The sequence below is a fragment of the Tiliqua scincoides genome, chromosome 9 (genome assembly GCF_035046505.1).
Source record: "Tiliqua scincoides isolate rTilSci1 chromosome 9, rTilSci1.hap2, whole genome shotgun sequence".
NCBI classification, from domain to species: domain Eukaryota; kingdom Metazoa; phylum Chordata; class Lepidosauria; order Squamata; family Scincidae; genus Tiliqua; species Tiliqua scincoides.
In genome coordinates, this window is record NC_089829.1 from 18,514,745 (window position 1) to 18,526,184 (window position 11,440).

The window sequence follows — 11,440 nt, forward strand, 5'->3', positions numbered from 1 at the left end:
TACAGCTGTTGTGAGCAATGTAACGAAAATGAACTCAACTACACACTGTATGAACATGTTAGCATCTACGTAATCTCATTCCTTCAGCTGAAATAGCTACTCTGGCACCCACCATTTTCTCCAGTACAGAAAGGATCCAGGAGATGAGGATCACCAACTCTATGGAGAAATGTAATTTCATGAGATTGAAAGTTAATTATGGTGTTTGAGGATGTATTCTGGTAAACTGGAACATGATACCTGACCACCAATTGCTTGGTTCATGGGGGAATGCCTGAACATTAATTTGAGCACAGTGCAGGTCAAACATAATTCCAAAACTGGTTGGAAACACTAGTTCACAAAGTGGTTTACATAGCCAAATAAATCAATGAATGGATTCCTGTCACGGTCTAAAAAGAGATGGAGAGGAAGAGACACCAGCAACAGCCACTGAAAAAGATGCCATGCTGGGTGAAGAGGGACAGTTGCTCTCCCCTGCCAAATACAGGTTGGTCTCAGACCACCTGTGGACCCGTTCCCGGACCCCCCTGCAGATACTAAGCGCCTATCAGAGCACCTCCAGTTGCAACTGGAAAAGTCTTCTACTCAAGTGCAGAGGTGTTCTGTGGCAGGGGGAGGCTGCATGCGGCCTCCGCGCACCTCACAAGGCCTCCAAGAGACTTCTGAGAGGCACTTCTCGTTTTTTGTCAAACCAGCAGTGCCTCTGAGGAGGCCTTCTGAAGTGTATGGAGCTGCTGGGACTTGTTCCCGATCACAGATGCCAGCAGTTAAAAATAACACCCAAAAGACCACTCTGGTTTCTTTCTTTTCATTTGATCAAACCCCTACAAAGCACTTTTACATCTAACCCCTAAACTGAGCACCTGCCATCTTCAGCAATGCCAGCAGAACCACCAAAAGAGCAGTGCTCTTCCTCTCCCCTGCTTGCAGGAAACAGCAGCATCTGCAAAAGCTCCCTGCCAGAGGCTTTGAGGAACGGGCTGTGCACATAGCACATCCTGACTTACCTTTAAGCAGCGAGGCAAACGCAGGAGCGAATTGAAGCCAACCTTGAGGTAAAGAAAATCCAGTGGCAGAAGACAGATCACATCCAGCTGTAAAGGCACACACACACACACACACACACACCCCCTCAGTAGAGGTTAGTAACCAGACTTACCTTCCCAGCACATTATTTTGGAGGTCTTGGATGTGGCTGTGCCACACCTATAGGGGAGAACCTGAGGCTCAGTGGGAGAGCCCTCACTGCTTTGCATACTGACAGTCCCAGTAGGTTCAGTCCCTGGCACCATCTCAGGCAGGAAAACTGGAAAGGCCCTGCTGCCAGTCAGTGCAGACCTCATCATGTTCTGACTCAGAGCAAGGCAGCTTCCACTGTTCCCCCTCCTTAGGAGATTGACCTTCAGAACATTCCCTTGAGATCAGTCACTGCCTTGTAGGTAACTAAAGGAGGGAGGTACCTACCAGTTTGCCCAGGCTACACAGTGGCCTTAATCCTGAGCAGGGAAAATCTGCACTGGAACTCTGAAAGAAGGATGCTACCCCAGATGTTGTGTTGTCCTAGGCAGCCCCTATCTATTGAACTATTTCACCAGGTTGACTCCAGACCAGGGAAGCTCCCATTGCACCTCCTTGTCTAGTTCTGTCCTTGGAGCTGCTTTGAGGTACAGATGTCCTAAATCAGTAAATAAAGTCAAACGGCTGGGAATGATGATCGTGCTCCCACTAGGGGAGCAGACGCTCTCACTTGTATCTGTGATCTGAAGTCCACAGAACTTCAACTGATGTTTGCAAAGGGGAAGTGCGTCTGTGAATTCCCCACATACCGAAAGGAAAATCTTGTCACTATTTAAACATTCTAATGCCATGAAGGAACCGTTTAACTAAAATCAAGCTGCTGTTGTCTCCCTAAAAACAATACAACGTAATTTCCTTGCATAGATATTTATTTTAAGCATGTGAAAAACAAAGGAAAAGGTAACAAGCCTTGAAGCGTCGTGACTTCAGATAGTTCTTCCTCATGGCTTTTTTATCCGTCTAGATGAGGGAGTAAAGTGGGGGGGGGAGAAAGAGAGAGAGAAAGAGAGAGTACATTATGTATTTGTGGGCTTGAAAGAACTTTGAGTCACAATCAACAGAGATCAGCATATGATGGAGTATCACGTGGTCAGGAAAGGGGGGAAAGAGAAAGGTATGAGGGTCTGCCTGCCTTGCAAAGGATTGCTTCATCTTTCAGGGCAGTCTCTGAAGACTTTGAGGGCCCAGTCCTATCTAACTTACCTGCTCCAGTGCAGCCACAATGCAGCCATGAAGTAAGGAACAAACATCAAAGAAACAGTCACCAAATGCTGTTCAGAACTTTGCTGGAAGGAACTGGGAATAAACCTGAATGAACTTTCCTCCTACTCCTAGTGGAAACTACTACTGCTGACTACCAGTGCACAGAAATCCAGACTCTTTCTTTAACCGAGAAGCATCTAGGTTTGCTAGCAAAGTATTTGGGGCTTTTTTTTGCCCATTTTGCGGTTTCTGTTTGTGAAACTGTTTAAGGACCTGATCCTATCCAACTTTCCTATCCTATCCCTCCCTTCGAGAGGGAGCAGGGAGTCTGGCAATCAGCAAAGCTGGTCCCTTCGATGAGATCCCGGACGAGCCCCCAAAAATGTTGCACGGTGTCTTTAGGGTTCAAAACAAACTCAGCAGACTGAAATTGTGGTTATCTTCAAGCTTTATTCATTGCCAGCAATGGGCTTCTCTTGGTGGTTGAAAATGGGGAACACAGAGAGGTGTGGTCTCTCAGTGTCCCAGAGAAAAAGCAAACTTCCCATAGGTGTACATTGTTTAAATAGTAATTTGACTTCTTTGTCTCTAAATCTCACACTCTCATTCGCTAGAAATTAATTAGCTCATGTTACAGACATTTGGTTGGCTAGGTTGAGCTGACCAATAAGAAAAATAGAAATTTGCATAAAACATGTCCAGAGGCGGCACTGTTCACCCAATTATTACTGTCTTTGCCTGTCTCTGCTTATTCTTCTATTGGCCTGACCTTGACCATCTCTTTAACATTCTTAGTACCAGGTTTCATAGGGCTGTGTGCCAGCATTGTTTAAACTAAGTTTTCTCTTATATGTGCACTTTAGGAGATGTTAGCAAGGTATAGTAGTAAACATATATTTATTCTGTACAGGGAAACTAACTTTTAAATAAAGATTTCTCTTTTTAGAACTCTTTTCTTATTTATTTTAATTAAACTTAACTTTTTCTGTCAGCTTTTAGAAGCTTCATTAATGTTTTGCTGACCAGTGGATTTTCAAGAATGTTGGCCAATTAGACAACTTCATATTACCTCATAATGCAGGTGTTTCTCTTATCTTAGAGACACCATGTTAGTTAGCTGGACTTGATTTACAAATGTCCTCATTAGTGAGACTAGATTAATGGCTGCTTAGCTCAAACTTTCTTAAACTGATTTGAGTTAAGTCTCTTTCATGGTACTAAGAGATATGTTCTTTAAATTATCTCATTTCCTGGCCGGTGCATCTTTGACTTCTCATTATTTTCAAATCTCATTATGAGTTATGTTTCAGTTAAAACATCAAACAAGACTTTGAATCTTACAGAATTGGAATGTACTCCAACTAACTTTTATTCCTATTAAATTCACTTAAAATACCCTACTTGTACTTTAAAAATAGCTTTAGTCATTATTAAAGCTATTTTCCTGGTTTAATTATGTCCAAATTGCTCCTTTGTCCAGTTTGATTTTCAAGCTTTTTGGGGGGGGGGGGGGTGTTCTCTGTTCAGCCTGGCTCCATTTATCAATTCAATTAACTTCTTGACAACTGGATCATTCTGAACTCATCATTCTGGCAGGCTGCCAAGAGCAACACCCTTCAGGACTGCCTGACCAGCTTCCACTCTCTGTCTTCTGAGCACACCCCTAAATTTGCCTTTGTTTATTTGTGAAATGCTTAAAACACTCAGGCTTCTAGCATTTGATATGTTCTTAAGCAATATTGTGTACTTTATTTGTTGATTTGGCTAAAAAGGGAATCTTGTTGAATCACATTTTAACATTCACCTTAGCTTTTCCTATTGCATACTATTAAAACTGTACAAAATACAACTTTTGCTAATTAGCCACTCATCTTGACTTATCAGTTCCTTTGGCAATTTGCCTGGACATTCCTTAAAACTGGGTATTCCTTTAGCTGGGGTCCTCTCTAATTATTTGCTAGCTGTCAAATAGCACTTTAATTGGAATGATTTATAGCTGTACCTTTTGCCTACTTCCAACTGTCTCAAACAGAGAGAGGGCAGAAATGTATCCTGCTGTTTGTCTTACGGGATCATATATAGAAACCTAACTAATTTACTCATAACATTGCATGTACAAGCATTTGCATAAATGATTAGTTTCAGCATTAGTAAACATGAGTAAACATTTAGCATTAAGTTGCTTACAGTGGCCTGTTGCACAAACAGACCCTCTCAGAAAGAAAGAGAGCAAAGTTGCTTCTCTGGGCCTGCTTGAGCAGAAGGCTGCTTCTTGAGCAAACATTTTCTCCTTACATAACATAACATTTGGTTCATAAGCACTATTCAACATTGATACATCTTGGCATCATACATACATTTGAACAAAACATCATGACATTTTACTGTATTTCCTTCTGGCCTAAGTTTGGCTTCTCCCTTTGGCCTTGCCTTACTACTGACTACCAGTGCACAGAAATCCAGACTCTTTCTTTAACCGAGAAGCATCTAAGTTTGCTAGCAAAATATTTGGGGCTCTTTTTTTTGCCCATTTTGCGGTTTCTGTTTGTGAAACTGTTTAAGGACCTGATCCTATCCAACTTTCCAGCGCAGCCGCAGCTGCAATGCAGCCCAGAGGTAACAACTGTTCCCTTGAGGAGGCCTCTGTGACTGCCGCCCCCCTGCACTGTAGGATGCAGTGCATGCCCTATTGGCATGGCTGCATCAGTGCTGGGAGGTTGGGTAGGATTGGGCCCTAACATCTGTAAACTCTGGAGTTCACTAAGTACCCAGGAACCTCCACCTTCTTTGTGGGTGGTCCCTTCTGGCTACAGCCTCTCAGCATGCGGTGGGGTCTTTGGCAAAAGACGCACAGAGAGATTGCTCAGCCTACTACGTGCACTTACTATGATGTCTCCTCTTTGGACAAACTGCAAGTGGACCTGAAAAACGCTGATGTCCAGCAGGTAGATGAGGTCACAGACGTAGTCCACAACCATCCAATAATGGATGTTTCTGGGCGTTTGGAAAGGGTAGGCCCAGCGGACTGGAATCAGCCAGCAGTTCCAGTTCCACGCCAGAACCACAATGAAGAGGCACAACACATACATCAGATCTATGATGAGGAGAAAAGTCCAGAACTGACTCAGGAGCACTGGTCTTCCCTAACTGCACATCACCGCTTGCAAAGCTGAACCCTTTGTGCACCCTGGGACATTTCGTGGGCCGCTGTGAGATACAGGAAGCTGGACTAGATGGGCCTATGGCCTGATCCAATGGGGCTGTTCTTATGTTCTTAAGCTCGCAACCTACTTGCTCTGCCACCGCCACCCCCCAGTCAGTGGCATAATGCATCTACCTGCCACCTGGGGTCAAAGAAGATTTTGAAGAGGGCTGAAGAGAGACAGTTATTCCCCCCCTACTAAATATAAGATGAACACCCATGGAAAAAAGTGCCTCTTTACCCAGTTAGCAGGGTAACTGTATTATGATACATGGAAATGAGAGTGGACGCATATGCTTATTCATTCCATGCTGTATCATAATAACATCTCATTAGCTCTCAGAACAATCAGTCTCATAGGTCAGTTTTAAGTTAAGCAAATCCACTTGCTGTTCCACAAGGCAGTTGTGTTTTCATTTTCTGGTTAATTGGCTATAACTTTTGATAGAATACAGATATTCCAATGGTTTGTTTCATTGCATTCTGCATTAAATTACCTTTCCAATGATATATAACATGATAGTATTATTCGTACATATCAATTTTTTCACAATTTTGGACACTAGTGTCAAGCTCAGCTTGTTGCCCCCCCTAAACCTTGTTTCCCGATGCAACCGCTACCCCCTGCACCCCCGTATCTACGCCACTAGTTGAAGTACTGCTCGAAGATCTCCGATGAGGGAGAATCCACGGCCTCCCTTGGCACTCTCTTCAACTACCAAACACCCCTTACTGTCAGGAATTTCTTCTTGATGTCCAACCAGAATCTCTTCTCTTTGCAGCAATCTGATGAGAAATATCAGATAATCTGAATCTGAAAAGATGAATTTCTTCTCAAGAGGAGGCTGTTGACCTAGAGCAGTTCTTTATTTGTCTGGAGCAGAGCGGGTTGCCAGGGCCCTGCTTGACCTGGAAGCTGACTTCCTGGCCTGAGGTCAGAAGCTGAATTTGGCAAGCTGCAGGTTGAGAAGGACAACAACCTAAACCCTCTTTTTCCATTCAGGAGTATCAAAATGCCACCAAGAATTGGAACCCCCCCCCCCCCAAAAAAAAAAAAAAAAGCGAGGAGGAAAGAGGACATTTGAATCTTGGAAAATGGGGTCCATCACCCTAACCAGTCAAGGTAAGCACTGAGATTCACCTGTCATCTTCAGTCTATCCATACCTGGGTTTGGGAGAGCCACCCACACTCTAATCCTAATTCAACCAGCCGAATCCTCTTGAAATCCTCTAAGGGCCCTCGGAAATGCTATGCATGAAATTAATTTTATCCACGGAAGCTGTACTTATGGAAGAAAGTATCGCATGACCTCCACAGAATTAGTGGCTACCTGTTGTGGTGCTGGTCACTAGCTTGGGTGGCTTTCAAAACAAAAAAAGAAAAAAAAGATGGAAGAAGTTTTTGATGGATCCATCTGTCAAGAGTGTCAGCAACAATTCAATAGCCTTCATGTGCAGATGAATTTAACCTCTGTATTACCTCATTGGGAGTGGGGAGACAGAGCAGTTGGGGGTGTAGGGCAGAGCTTATTCTACTGAGAGTCCTGACAATTCTTTTGACCCTTTGTCTCACATGAATATAGTCCCCAGGGCTCCTTGATGGAACCCCAAGAGAGCTAAAAAAGTTGATGTTCATAATGTGCTCTACAATGGAGGAGTTGAAAAGCATCTTACCCAGAAGGGTTCCTGATCTGTCCAGTAAACTAAAATGCTTCTTTTTTCTTCCCTACTTCTCTTAGTTCTCAGCAAGCATAGAATGAAAGTGGAGCAAGCGGGTGATTGAGGTGACCACCACAGGCCAGTTCGTGCACCCAATGAAAGTGAGTGTCTTGTGGGCATGGTGGTCTGTGGGAAGTGAATCTGGTGGGCAAGATGATTACCTTGGGGTTGACCCTGAATCTGGGGACTCTTCCAAGGGTCCTGCCACTGCTGCATGTTAACTGACATGTGTTTTAACCTCTACAGCCGGAAGCAGTCAGTCATGTGACAGACCAGGTAAAGGATGACCAGATGGCTAACCAGGATTGACCAGGGCAAAGCACCTAATAGCCAACAGCCAGCACCCAGTCCCTCCACTCACTTTCTTGGGTGAAACTGGTGGGTTTCTTTGCAGCTTCCAAGAAGAGGCCACCATGGAAAGCCTCTCTCCCAGGAGCACCTAAAATACTGGAGTCCCCTTGAAGCCAAACTGTAGTGAAGCTTAAACAATTAGAGATGCGGCAATCTATTCCTCCCTTGTGAAACTATAGCAGGCAGTCCCTCCCCCCATTCAAGCAGTGCTAGAGAGAGAAGGAAGCTGCCACTGCCACGATCCTTCTTCAAATGGAAAGCCTCCTTCCTGGCTCTCAGGAAGCCAGCAGAGGATCAGTTGCCAACCAGAGAGGGTGGCAGAGGCTGAGGGCACATCAGTTTGCTGCCCCTTCACCTTTGCCACTGAGTGTGATGCTTTCACGTTACTTCCAGGAAAGGCTGGCCCTGCACAGCAGACATCAGGCAAGTGGTAGCCTCACCAACTTTATAGGTTTGTTGTGAGGTTAGAAGGAGAGGAACCATGTACACTACCCTGAGCTCCTTGGAGGATGAGCCATATAAAATGTGAAAAACATATACAAACATACAATGGTGTGGCAAATCTCCAAATCTTTGCAGACAGGAGGAGCAGAAACTCCTTGACTAATGATTCTCAACATCCAGGTCCTCAGGGTGCAGCAAGCAGCTTCTCAATACACACCCTTCCTTTTCATGCCAGCAAAGCAAGAAGCTGCCTGGAAGGAGCCATCAAGCCCCAGAGAGCCACCATGTGACCACCAGGCTGGGGCAAGAAGGAGCAAGCGTTCCAGACTGCTGGGACAAGTCCACAAAAGGCTTATCAAAGGCCATGTCATCTGTTGACGTCTGCCGCACCGTTCTGCCAAGCTGCAGAATCCATAATTCCAGCCCCACTCCTGTAATGAAATAAGCTTTGGGCCACCCTTACACCCACCAACACCCAGAGCCTGTGCCCTGCAATATGCCTTTCCATCCTGTTCATGCCAAAGGCTTGCACATCGGCACAACCAATGCAGTCCTTGCCAATATGGAGCAAGTACTGAGCCGCTACCCCCCCCCCCAAAATAAGCTTTGAGCCACCCACAGTAATGGTCAACTGCCCTCTATAAAAGGGTATCCTGCCTAATGCAGTCCTTCCCTTGGGTGAAAGACACAACTGATCTTGGAAGAGCTGTCAATCATTCATCCACAGACAAGGTCTTAGTGCCATCCTCAACACTCCCCTTTGGGAGTCCCCATTGTGTGTTGGGGTGAAGAACACACAGCACATATGCCATTGTGTGTGATGCAGACCAGAGACATTCACAGCAGTGGGACAAATAAACTAGTCCTAGGCATGTTTACTCACCATTAAATTTCACTGAACCTCGTGGCAGTGAGTTCCACTGATGATTATGAACTATGTGATAAAGTCCTTTCTTCTTTCCATCCTATACCTGCCATACTACCTCTCTTCAAATGTCCAACTATTACCCTGCACATGCCCAATCCTGTCTGATTTCAGAAGCTAAGCAGGGTCGGGTCTGGTTAGTACTTGGATGGGAGACTGCTTGGGAATACCGGGTGCTGTAGGCTTATACCATAGTCTTTCGAGACTGCAGGTTGCCAACCATTATCAAACCCTGGTTATATCTTGACACAAATAAACCTAAGGGATTCAGGTGTGAATGGTCTGTATGGTTTTGAGTGGCTTCCCATCTATCCTGATAACCAACCTTTACGAGAAGCAGACTTTGAAGAAAGCACCCAGAATCCGTAAAGGGGCAAAGAGCACAGTGTATGCCTCTCATGCTGCTCTTTCTGGAGATCAGAGCCCTTTGTCTTTCACTCACTAAAGAGCATGCACCTAGGGTGCAACGGTGGCGCCAAGGGCAGAGGTATCACTAGGGTTTCCATCACAGCCCTGGAAGGAGCCAGGAACCTCCCCATCTTTCAGCTCTAAAAATAACTGTGGTGGCTTGGCAAGGGCATGGTTTTGCCATGTGACAGTAGGAAGCCCAATTTTGTGTGTTTTTAGCCTTTGAAATGTGGAACAAAACCCCTCTAGATACCAAAATACCAGGTACAAGATACTCAGCTGCAAAGCAGGAAGTTGAGACTATTGAAGGAAGCAATGGGGTCATGGCAGACAAGATGGTAGACAGTCTGTGTTCCCCTGAGAGTCATTTAAGCAGGAACAAGGGAAAGTGGGTGATGCAGCAGCAGTATAATGGCTTTTGTACTGCTAGAGTTAAGGGCAGCAGCTGCTTCCCAAACACTCACAAGAGACTCCATTTGGTCTCTTGTACAGGGACATTTGGGAGCCTGGTGCATATGACTGTTTCATTGCTAGGCAGGTATTCACACTAACAGTTTGTTTCTTAATTGTAAACTAGAGCTTAAAGGTTGGGTCAGTGGGGATTTCGGTTACTCAAACAAACATGTAGGAAAACACACACACAATCCCCAGTTACAGCACAGATCACTTCCACTTTGTGAATCCAACTAAGTTTATATTCCACACCAGTGTTCTTCAACCCCAAAGGGATAACGGAACCTGGGTTGAGGGGGAGAGAATGAAAAAGGTTGAAGACAACTGGACTAGAACACCACCAGATAAAGGGGGAGGCACTTGTGTACCCCTTCAGATACCAGGAGATTGTGTTCCCATTCCTGCTAAGGTTCTTGGAAATACAGGTGCAGCCCATTTATCCATGGGTTTTTTATCTGCAGATTTGTCTCAATGGGGTGGGGGTACTGAAAGTCACACACGCCTTTGCCCTTCCCTGGCCTCTTGCTCTGTTTCCAGGCAGCCCAAAACACTGCAAAAGGGCTCTGCCTCACCCAGGCAGGGAATAGCCCTGGAAGAGGTTCCCCTTTTGAAGGAAGATTCCTGGAGCCCCTGAGCCAGTAAAGAGGCTAAAGAGGGAGGGGCAGAAAGCCCTGTGTAACCAGAACATGTGCAGCAAGGTGGAGCTCTCTCTCACACATATACACAGGGGCAGGTGTGGTAGCAACAGAGGGGATTGCTTTAAAAAAACCCAGGGAGTGCTTGCTGAATTCCCCCCCCCCCATGATGCAGGCAATCACCACAAGCAAGCCTTCCCACCAAGCAAAGCATGAGATATAGCTTAGGATGCTCTCCACACTTTCCAGGGAGTAAGCCCCATTGACTACAATGGGGCTTACTTTGGAGTAGAAACACATAGGGCTGGACTCTGAAAAGCTCAGCATCCCACCTGTGAAAGAAGTGGGACAGCTGGCAACGGGGAGGGTTCAGGGGGGGGAGGCAAGGGGATTGCTTTAAAAAACCCAGGGAGTGTTTGCCCAATCCCCCCCCCCACAGATGATGCAGGCTCTCCTGCTCCAAAAGCCTTCCCAAGCAAGCCTTGGAGAGACAGGTGATGGTGAACAGAGAGCCAGACTATGTCCCAGAATGCTCTGGGGCAGAGGAGCTTCCATGATGGTGGCCAGGGAGGGCTGCAGGAGCAGCAGCAGCAAAGAGAAGGAGGAGGAGAACCTGCAGCACTGTTGGGAGGCCGTCTGGGACACAGAGGACTAGGCTTCCCAAGCAAGCTCACCATTCCAACTGTGAAAGAAGCCGGACAGCTGGCAACAGGAGGGCTGAGTACAGAGAAGAGGGGAGGGGATTGAGAACAGCTGCCTTAGTTTCCTTCCATCTGGAAGTATCAGGCTGCAGCCTCTTTGCTTAACTCTATGGACGAAAGTTATGTGGATAAATAGGCTCCACCTGTAGTGCTAAAATAGCTTTCACTAGCTATTTTCACAAGTGCCAGGCTTCACAGTAACTTTTTTTGCTTTCTAATAAGATATTTAGAATCTTTAGAATTTTTATAAGAATAATTTAGTGCTTGGGAGAGTGTTATGGGGCAGGTAATGGGTGAATGGGGTCTGAGGAGGGCAGCA